This window comes from Jaculus jaculus, chromosome 6 (genome assembly GCF_020740685.1).
Source record: "Jaculus jaculus isolate mJacJac1 chromosome 6, mJacJac1.mat.Y.cur, whole genome shotgun sequence".
Classification (NCBI taxonomy): Eukaryota; Metazoa; Chordata; class Mammalia; order Rodentia; family Dipodidae; genus Jaculus; species Jaculus jaculus.
This window is the reverse complement of record NC_059107.1, coordinates 57,964,076-57,975,011: the sequence shown is the minus strand read 5'-3', so window position 1 is coordinate 57,975,011 and position 10,936 is coordinate 57,964,076. Positions and strand designations below refer to the sequence as shown.

General features: G+C 39.3%; 1 non-coding gene across 1 annotated transcript; it reads right to left on the bottom strand.

The window, feature by feature from the left end:
* Positions 1–1,346: 1,346 nt before the first annotated feature.
* LOC123461743 lies at positions 1,347–1,537 on the bottom strand. The gene has a single exon (XR_006637825.1). It is a non-coding gene; the product is annotated as a U2 spliceosomal RNA (small nuclear RNA).
* Positions 1,538–10,936: the final 9,399 nt, after the last annotated feature.

The window sequence follows — 10,936 nt, the reverse complement described above, 5'->3', positions numbered from 1 at the left end:
ATGAGTCAGGGCCATGCTGGCCAAGTAATTTTCCCTTCTTCAGGAAGTCAGGAGGGCTGATTGTTCCTCAATTGTGACTTTCCTGTTTTAGACTGTACACCAATTTTGTTTGGGTCTCCATATCCTCCCTGCTTAGGAAGACAGGAGACTTACCAGGGGCCCAGTGTAGAAGTGTCCCATCATCTCCAGTGGGCTCATGACATGGGAGCATAGGGCGAAATATTGACAGGGAGCATAGGGCGAAATATTGACACTTTTTGCTCCAATGATTCCAATTGTCTTTGGCTTTTACATAGGTGATTAACACATATAGAAAGGAAGTTACATCTGCCTGGATGTATGTACATATAGAGCACAGTTGATTGCTGAAAGAGACTTAAAGAATGGCACAAGGGCTTCTAAAATCATTTTGTCCTATCTTTAAAATTTTTGTTGTACTGTGGCAGCATAAGCCATATATCTGAGGCATAGGAAGTAGGCATATCTCACATTTTAAATATCCAACATTTATAAATACAGGCAGAACCTGTTACCAGTCTTGAAAACAGTACCAATTGGTTTATAAACTTAACTAATTTAACCTAGAAATTATCAGAAAAGAACAAGTAAGACAATATAAGGTCTTAGCACCTGTGCAAACACATCTTTGATTAGTTCAGATACCTGTGTGGGTACAAATTACCTAGAGAACATTGGAAACAGAACCATGGAGCTTGAATTTCATATGAGGACCATTGTATGAGCATAAGGCTGTACCCTAAAGTAGGGAATATGTCTTAAGAGTTAATTTTGTTATAAGCACTGGACTTAAGATACAAAAATTGAGACAGTTACTTTACATACAATAGAGTAGAATCTGGTATTTTCTGAGCCAAAGTAGTTAACTAAATATTAATATAACCCTTGATGAAAATTTTGAAAGAAAAAATATTTGGCAACCAATGATTTTGGCTTAAACTTGATAGCTATTGATTTTATGTACCACAGAAATTTTTATTAACATAAAAAATTATGTTTTTACCCATGACTTAAATTTGATAAAACTTAAGCAAGCTATCCCAACATATTCTAGCCTGAAAATTAGGTTTTTTTTTTTTTTTTGTTTGTTTCTTAAAGTTTTTAAACAGTTAAAAAACCTTTAACTTTAGGCATGGTGTTTAGGTTTAGCTGAATTTTTTTTTTTTACATCCACACACCTTCATTTATATACTTAACATTCTGATCTAAGTACCACTCAAAAGGCATTTTTAACAAGTAATCATTTAAAAATTCCTTCCCAGTACCTTCAATCAGTTCATCTCACCCCATCATTAATTATCTTTCCTTTTTTTATTTTTATTCTCCCAAGGGGGTGCACCATTCCTAGAGGTACTACAATACCAGGTCGCTGCGTGGAGTGGACGGAGCAAGCTCCTATTCCAACTCCGAGCTCCAAAAATCCATTTAATATGTCATCCTCAGATAGAGGATGCATCATATATTAAACTGATAAGAATAGATACTACACTTTATCTTAGCCAAAAGGCCAAGAAGCAATTAATTATCTTTCTTATAAGGCTATTAAAAAATTATACCAAATTGATTAATCCTATTACTAACAAGAAAGTAGTCTTAATACAGTTTTATGTCATTAATACCAACAACACACTTGGAAATGATTTTATTAGAAGTAACTAAGGCAAATTGTGTTTTTATCTTGAGGCAGGCTGGCTTAGAAGTCAGATCAGTTGCCTCCTCCTTTTAAGTAATAGGACATTACAATCTTTTTAAAAATATCTGAACAATTATAAGTTACCTCTTTAGAGGAAGTTTTGTTGTTTTTAATAATTCTCCATGTAAGGTGAACTTGACCTAGAACAAATATCTGGCAAATTCACGCCTGCAAAAGACATTTAACTTTCCCTTTTTAATTTCTATGCTTAGGTCTTTGATTTCCTTGAAATCATTCTCTAGAAGAGAAAGGGGTGTCACCTATGTCCCTCTCATCTCTTTAGTCACAAACAGTCACAAATACTACATGACTAGCAAGCACAATGAGCACACATAAACACATACACACACATATAAAAGAACATATCCTCCTGATAAAATAAAAAAATTTGCTTAAATAACTTGAAGCAATCTCAATTCCTTGTGCCTTTAAAATATCTTTTGCTATTGCAATTAGCTCCTGTTTTACTCTTTGCTAAATCTTTTTTTTTTTTTTTCTTAACCCATGTTCCTTGTGTCTTGAGAGAAGTTTTAAGCCCTTCAACAATTTATCCTTACTTAGGGTCTGTCCCATGATATAAAAGGAATACAGTAGAAATGGCAAGACCAGAGGGCAACGTTGGAGAACCGGTGAGGGGAATTCCCTAATCAGCTTGACATAAGCCTGTCAGCAAGTTTAAGAACAGGCAGCCACTCTAACAGCATTTACTGGCTGTTGCATAACCAGGTTCATTGGTAGGAAGAGAGGCTAGATAGGAGGTCTTTGCCAACACCCGAACGGGCTGTTGGGACTCACACAGCAAGCTAGACATCTTCAGCCAATGCCAGAGGGTAGTCCTGGCCAAGAGGCTTTAGTTGCCCTGTCACTATGTTCCACATGATGGTGCCAACCGAAAGTAAAAGGAGGAAAAGGAGTGCAAAAAGAAATACCACAGTTCTTGCGTCTTGCAAATCTGACTAAATAGTCTTTAATGAAATAGTTTGCCTAAAATTTGTCACTTACCTTAACAGATCACTATCACAGGCAGGCTTTCTGCGTCGATCACTGTGCAAGTCTGTATCACAGGTGCTGACTGCCTGTGGTGACTTTCTATGTGGATCTTCACTCACCCCAGTGGGGTGGCCATCCAGTGGTGGAGATGGCCATCCACTTGAGTGACATTCATATTTTTCTTCGAACCTCGAGCCCCACGTTTGGGCGCCACTTGCCCTGGCCAGTGGGGAGTTGAACAAGGACCTGAGGAGAAGTTAACCTGAATTGGAAAAGGCAAACAGACACAAGAAGGAGACCATGCTAGATGTTTGTCTAGGCCTCAGTGTCTTCATTTTTTACACAGTGGTTATATAGGGGAAGAAAAAGGGGGGGGGGGGGATAAGCTGGCTGAAGTGATTTAGGGCTTTGGAGTTGTCAGGAAACCTAGAGGGGATGTAATCAGGTGTTGATCTAATCTTGCCTCAATGGCTTAACATCCTGACTGCACCAGGCTTCACATCCTGACCATAAACTGGCCTTTTGCAAAAGATAAGATTCTATAAGCAGTCTGTGACTGACATTCCAGAAGTACCTAACAGAAAGCTGGATGGACCAGCTTTCTGAATAATGAGTCAGCTTATGAGCAGGCCCAAGCAAAATGGAGAGGCTTTTGCTCTATGGCTCCCGACATTCTATGGCTCTGGGCACAGCATTATCCATCCCCAAAAGATACTACTGGTGAAACTCTTTCTTCTTAAATGGTTTTTTAATTAAGTAATATTTATATTATACCATGAAAACTTTTTAAATGGGAATTCATTCAAGGATTTCAAGATTGCAATCTAACACCTATCTTCATATGCATCTCTATATTCCCTGTATGTCTGTATGAATACATTACTGTGTTATCACTATGGACCAAACATTCTCTGCCAGATATCAGACCTATCAGAATATACAAGTTTTTTCAATCAGGAAAGTTTTGCACTTTGAAATAAAAAATGTGTCCCCATTGGGAAAGAATTAACAAGAGAATAAATGTAAAACCCAACTCAAAGCCTTCAATTCTTTTCATGGACATGACTTCTTAGGTACTATCCTGGTCCATTATTCTCTTTTACCTTACTTCCTTGACATGAATAGAGTCACTTGCTCTACTTTAGTTTTCTGTCCATTATAATTTAATTTCTGAACCCCTATAATCTGTTGAATCAGCTTTTCAACTGGCTATGAGTGACTACTAACCTGGTCAGTGGAATTGCTATTCTTATTTTCTAGGTTCCACATGTGAGCTGCCACTGATCCTTGAAACACTTCCTCATTCCTTAGCAACAATTTCTCTAGATTGTGCTTGGACTTTGTTCTATTTTATGCCTCTCTTTCTCCTTCTTAACTTTTGTCCATGGCTCATTACTGCCTTCTTCCTAGACACCGTCATTTGAAAATGTTACCCACTTTCATGGCTTTGATGTTTGCCTGTACTATGATGCCTCTAGCTATGACTTCTCTCGTGAGTTCCAGGTTGATTTATTGAAGTTGGCCACATAGTCCAGTTGGATACCTGGGAAACTTAAAGTCTGTCATGTCCCAAAGTGAACTATTACTTTTTTCCCCTCAAGGCCAGATATACATTTTATTTTATTTTATTTTATTTTATTTTATTTTATTTTATTTTATTTTATTTATTTAACACACACAGAGAAACAGATAGACAAATAGAGAGAGAAAGAAAGAGAAAGAGAGAGAGAGAGAGAGAGAGAGAGAGAGAGAATGGGCATGCCATACATTCACTGTAAATGTACTCCAGATGCATGAATCTGGCTTACGTGGGTCCTGGAGAATCAAACCTGGGTTCTTTGGCTTCGCTGGTAAGTGCATCAGCCGCCAAGCTATCTCTCGAGCATGTAGGCTGAATATACTAATGTGTGTGTGTGCATGTGTGTGCACGTACATGTGTATGTGTGTGTATGTAGCTGGTCTCTGTTCATAGCACTATCTTTTCTACATGAACCAAAATTAATAATACAAAATAAAACAGAGAACGAGACTAGATTTCTTCTTTTTTCTCTTTCCACACATCTTCATTCAATCTCTAAGATATGCTACTTCATTTTCTTATCATTTCTCAATAGGTTTCTTCTTTCTTTTTTGGGGAGAGGACCTTATAAATCCCAGAGTGGCCTCAGACTGCATGTAGTAAAGGTGATCTTGAGCTGCTGATCTTCTACATTCATTAGCTAAGTATTGGTATTATAGGTGTGTACCATAATGCTCAGCTTTCAGAAGATTTTGTTTTTAAAGTGTTTTATTTGACAGTTTCATAATGTATATAATATGTTGTGACTATATTCATACCTCATTACCCTGTCTTGTGCCCCTTCTACTTAAAAGATTTATTAAAGTCCTTTTAGTTCAGGGCATGTCCACCTGTAACCCATATGAGTTGTATGCTAACTGGCCCCACATCCAGAACTGCCAACCTTGGCCCTTTCATATGGCATACATGGTGGTCTCTTACAGATCAATTCTTACTTTTGTAGTTTATATCTCAGCACTTTATGCCAACTTCCCTTTGTCTTGAGATCCAGTTCACCCTCTTTGTCATGCTCAGAGTTAGCTTTTCCTCACTCCCCCTACATTCATCTATATCTCTATGTGCTTACTCTTCCATCTGTGCCCACAATGGCATCCACACTCCCACCCTTGCTATAGTCTCTGCCCAAGAACCTCCTTCTCCATACCTAAGTGCTCTCCATAGAGCTGAGCCTACATAAATTCACTGGGTTGCTAGGGTGACTTTGCATGATGAGCTTCAGCATCTCACTATTTATAGAGGAGACAGAGGAGATGTATGCAGCAACTAGTTGAGACACTAACTGACTAGATCCCCCATGTTTTCACCCTCTGGAGATGAGAAACTGGGTCAGAATGACAGGAACAGGGTATGCTGTGCTAGAATGGGGATTGATGTTCTAGCATGCAAGATTCTGGCAAAAGGACAACAATTCTCTTCCTTTGTTGCTGCTTGACAATGACTCAGTAAAGTACACATCATATGAATGCCCCACATCAACTCTCACAGCAGCCTCTGGCACTAGGAATCTGTAGAATACAAAGTGGTAGCTGAGGACCTGATCTTGCTCTGGTTGGAACTGGCTACTGGAACAGGTTGGAGTAAGATGCTTAATACCCGAATTTTTTTTTTTTTTTTTTTACCAGCCTTCCTTACCTGGCCAACTCTAAACATACTTTGAAATCTTTCCTACTCAAACTGTGGTCCACGAAGCCTATACAATGGCCACTTAAGATCTTGCAAGAGGGCTGCAGAGATGGCTTAGTGGTTAAGCGCTTGCCTGTGAAGCCTAAGAAGCCTGGTTTGAGACTCCCTTCCCCAGGACCCACGTTAGCCAGATGCACAAGGGGGCGCATGTGTCTGGAGTTCTTTTGCAGTGCTGAAAGCCCTGGTGTGCCTAGTGTCTCTCTCTCTCTCTCTCTCTCTGCCTTTCTCTGTGTGTCCATCACTCTCAAATAATAATAATAATAATAATAATAAAAGATCTTGCAAGAAGTGCAGACTTTCAGGCCACATCCTAAACCTACTAAATCAAAATCTGCATGTTAACTGTATTTCTGGCTTGTTTGTATGCACATTAGGTCTTGAGAATCATTGCTTAAAACCCACTTACACATCAGTCCCTCCAGAAAGCTCCAGATTACAGAAATTTCCTCACTTGCCTTCCCTATATCATCTTGTAGATAATTATCATTTCAATTTCTTCTTGTATAGCCCATACTATTAGGAAACAATCCATTCATTGTCTGCCTTTCTCTCTGGACAAACTCTGTCCAGCAAAATGATAATACAAACTCCAAGAGCAAACACTTATGCAGTTTTCAAATTTTTTAGGCATGTGAAAATTTTTTGAAGAAATAGATGGAATTAATTTTAGCTATATATTTTATTTAATCTGTTTACAACATCATAATTTCAAAGTGCAGTCAATATAAACTGTATTCGGCTTTCTTCCATTTTTCTCATGCAAAGTCTTAAAAAGTCCAGGGTGTATTTTACATTTTCTTCAAATGTTGCCAAATGTTCAACAGATACTTGACCTCATGTGGACCAAGATTATTGGGTCTTTGGTAGGACCAAGTTTATTTTACATTGGATTTTATTGTTAACCACAGTTTCCTGGGATGTGTATTCATTCATTCAGTCATTTCTTCGTGACAAACTTTGAGTGCCTTCTACATGCCAGAGATCTGTCTAGGCATGGGAGAGTAGCTGTGGATGAAACAAAGTTTTTGTCTTCAAGTAACTTACAGTCAAGTGTAAGAAACAAGTTCACAAATAATATGCTGTATTATAATAATAATTATAATTATAATAGGCTTTTCTGAGGAGGTGACATTGGAGGAGAGCATTCCAAGGGATGAGACACAGAAACACTGAGCATGGAGCATTCCAGGATAATAGGAACAAGGGGACCTGGGTTCTGGTTACACTGGAATTTACCCTCATGATGGTTAATCTAGTCAATTTGATGGGATTTAAAATCAAGATGTAATTTCTGGCTAAGTTTATGAAATCCACCGTACTTGTGGGTAGCAGACCAGAATATCAGAAGTTGTTCCCTTCACACAGGTACAGTCACAGCTTATCTCATGCTTCTGGGGAGAATTCCTGGGGTGTCTATATACAAAGCTTGGAAACTCCTAGCCCTGCATTGTGCAGTGTCTGAGCTACGTGCAAGACAGCCCATGACAGGTGTTTACCCGCTTCCCAAACTTCCTCTGTCTCATTTTGCTTACCAATTGGTATGCCATACTGGATAGTTAATGCCTGGGCTAGTCTAACTGCCATGCATTTTTCATCTTTTTAAAATTAAAAGCAACCAAATATATTATATATATGTATATATGTATATATGTATATATCCACATTATTGTATGAGACTTTCCTCAGTTAAGTGTCAGCTTGACAATTACAGTTTGTCTCAGGACTGAAAGCCTGGGTGGTGTTAAGAAGAACCCCTTGGGGGCTGATTAAAATCTCTGCCTGGTGTTGCCTGTCTGAGGCAGAAGCTTAGAGCCTTCTGCCACCAGGCTAAACACTTTCAATATTCAACATGAAGCAGAAAGTTTCAACCTTTGGAATGAAATTGAAGCTGTGTCTGTAATAAGGTGTTTGGAATTTAGCCTAGTTGTCAAACTGGGTCTAATTTCAATGGTGGTGAGATTCAAAGTCTTAACACTTGTATTTGGGGCTGCTGGATTGCATCTTGTATTGATGTTCCATGTATCCACAATAAAATGATGACTGCCTTACTGCTACAGCAGTCATAGTATGTCAGTTGGCTTTCTGTCAACAAGTGGAGAGGTTTATTTTGGTTTATGGTTTCAGGCAATGGTTGCTTGGTCCCATTGCCTTGTGGCAGAACATGGTGTGGGAAATGGACCCTACCTCTTAAAGGTTCCACCCGCTGTCAATAGCAGCACAAGCTGATGGCCAACCATGGGCCTTTGGGAGTCCTTTAAGATCCAATTATATTAAACAGCTGTTTCTTATGCCAGATGCTGTTCTAGGTTCAGTGTCCTTTAAATATTTTCATAGCTTTATGAGATACATACTATTATAATTCCCATTTTACAGAGGAAATATCAAAAGAAACATGAACTAATGTGCATAGGTAGCTGAAATTCTAGAGGCACAAAGTGGCTTCTCTGAGTTTGAATTCTTGACAACTATGCCACATTGCATCACAGACTCCCTATTTTTGTTTTGCTTATTTATTCTGTTAGCCATCACAGCACATCTTTTGTCCCCTCTTGATCTTTATGCTTATGGGCTATGGGAACTTATTCCAATATGAGGATGTTCTGAATGGCCATGTTGCTGGAAGTCAGAGGAAAATATTTATGTATGGGCTGCTTTCTTATCTTGATAGAGCTTTTAAATTCTTTCTCTCTCTCTCTCTCTCTCTCTCTCTCTGTGTGTGTGTGTGTGTGTGTGTGTGTGTCTTGTTTTGCATGTGTCTAGGCACACATGTGTATTTGGATGTACACACATGTCAATGTGCATACCTATGGAGGTCAGATTGATGCTATGTCTTCCTTGATTGCCTTCCATCTTATTTATTGAGAGGGTCTTTCACCTGCGCCAGAGCTTCCTAATTCCCCTAGTCTAGCTAATGGGCTTCCCGGGAAATCCCCTGTCTTAGACTCCTGAGGGCTGAAGTTACAAGCAGGCTGCCATACTTGCCCAGCATTGACATGAATGTGGGTGATATGATGTTAGGTCCTTCTACTTGCTCAGCAAGCATGTTCCCAGCCTTAAGGAAGGACTAGGTTGAGTTTCTTAGAAGAAGATTGATTATGGAGGGAATTTATAAGAAAGTATTCCTAATAGAGGTGGGAGAGGTTGTAATTGGGAAGGGTTAGAGGTCAAGGAGCTCAGCAGTAGCTGAAATTCAACAAAACTTGATGGTCCTTGGGAGACTTACTTACCTTATGGTGGAGCAAGACACCTGGCTTATCTGAAATCTTTGTGCTCCCATTCATGGAGTAAGGGTTGTCTGCACACTCAAGTTTACCCTGAGGGATGACTGACAGAGAGAATAGGAGTAGGCCTTTGGGATTGACAGCCATCATAAAAGCCAGTCTGCAAAAAACTGGAAAAAAGGCTCAGAGGAAAAGTGAACATCTTCTATAAGCCTAATATGAACATATGAATTTTTCAAAAGTGGCAAGGCTGCGTTGGTGAAAGCTATGGGAGTGTTAATAAATCCCAAAACTCCTTACCTAATAGTTACAAGCATATTTGGTCATACACAGATGCTTGCAATAAATGGCTGTTTAGGGGACTAAAGAATTAATCACAGTGAACTCTGTTCTATTACCCCTCTTTATTTTTCTTGGATTATTAATAACAGAAACATACCAATTTTCAAAATGTTATTCTTAATTGGTTTGGTATTTTGTCTAAGCTAAGCTTCTTTTACAAGACCAAGAAATTGTAATAATGCAGTTTTTTGGCTTGGTTTGGTCTTATTCCTTAACTACCAGACAGCTTTTCATAGAGTTACTTGGTTGTTATTTTCTTCACTAAGAGTTGGTACATGAAATGCTAAACCCAAAACTGCCTTCAGGAAGCCTAAAAATTGTACTATTATCATTTTTTCACAAGTACAAAATATTACAAAAAACATTCTCATGCATTTTCCTACTTAAGTCACAGGAAATTAAGAGCAGTAAATGTAAAATCCAAGCCAATTTTGAGTTGTGTATTTATGCAGTCACTTTTTGGGGTGGGGTTGGTGGGAAGAGTCTGTGGTCCAAGATATTTGTCATCCTAGTAAACTAGTATCAGGTAGAACTGCAGAATAGCAGACATTCTCCCACTTAGGAATAGTAACTCAGGTATTAGGTATCAGGTTTGTGAGTTTTGGCTACAACATGTTTGCATATGCAAACATTTCTTTTCAAAGATCCATGAGACCCTGGGAGGGATTCTGGAAATTTCTGGTTCTACCAGTAGGTTTTTTGCTTCTCTACCCTTTCCTCTTCCCTTCTCTCCTCTCCTCTCCTCCCCTCCCCATTCCCTCCCTTCCTTTTTTCTCCCCTCTCCTGTATTCTCCTGTCCTCTCCTCCCTTCCACTCCTTTCCTCTTCCCTCTCCTCTCCTCTCCTTTCCTCCTGTCTTCTCCTTTCCTTCTTCCCCATCCTCTCTTCTCTTGCAAGTTCTCCCCCTATATTCCAGGCTGACCTGGAACTGTGGTACACCTGCTACAGCCTTCCAAGGTATTATAGGTGTGAACCACCACACCCAGCTCTGTTGTGTTATATCTAGACAATACTGAGTCACATAGTGTCCAATGATCAGCAAGTGCAAGTGCAAGGGATCCAATGTGAATTAGGGAACTACTATGTCTGCCATTTCCTCATGACTTCTCCCTGTCTATTGTATGGCTGAGGGAGTTCTGCTGCACACCCTGAAGAAATCCAATACACTTCCCAAAATTCTTTTGTTTTTATAAATATTTTACTTTTCTTTATTTTTGAAGAGAGAGAGAGAGGGAGGGAGAGAGAGAGAGAATGGGGGTGCCATGGACTCTAGCCACTGAAAATGAACTCCAGATGCATGAACCCCTTGTGCATATGGCTTACATGGGTCCTGGGGAATCGAACTTGGATCCTTTGGTTTTGCAGGTAAGCACCTCAACCATTAAGCCATCTCTCCAGCTCCATTTCCCAA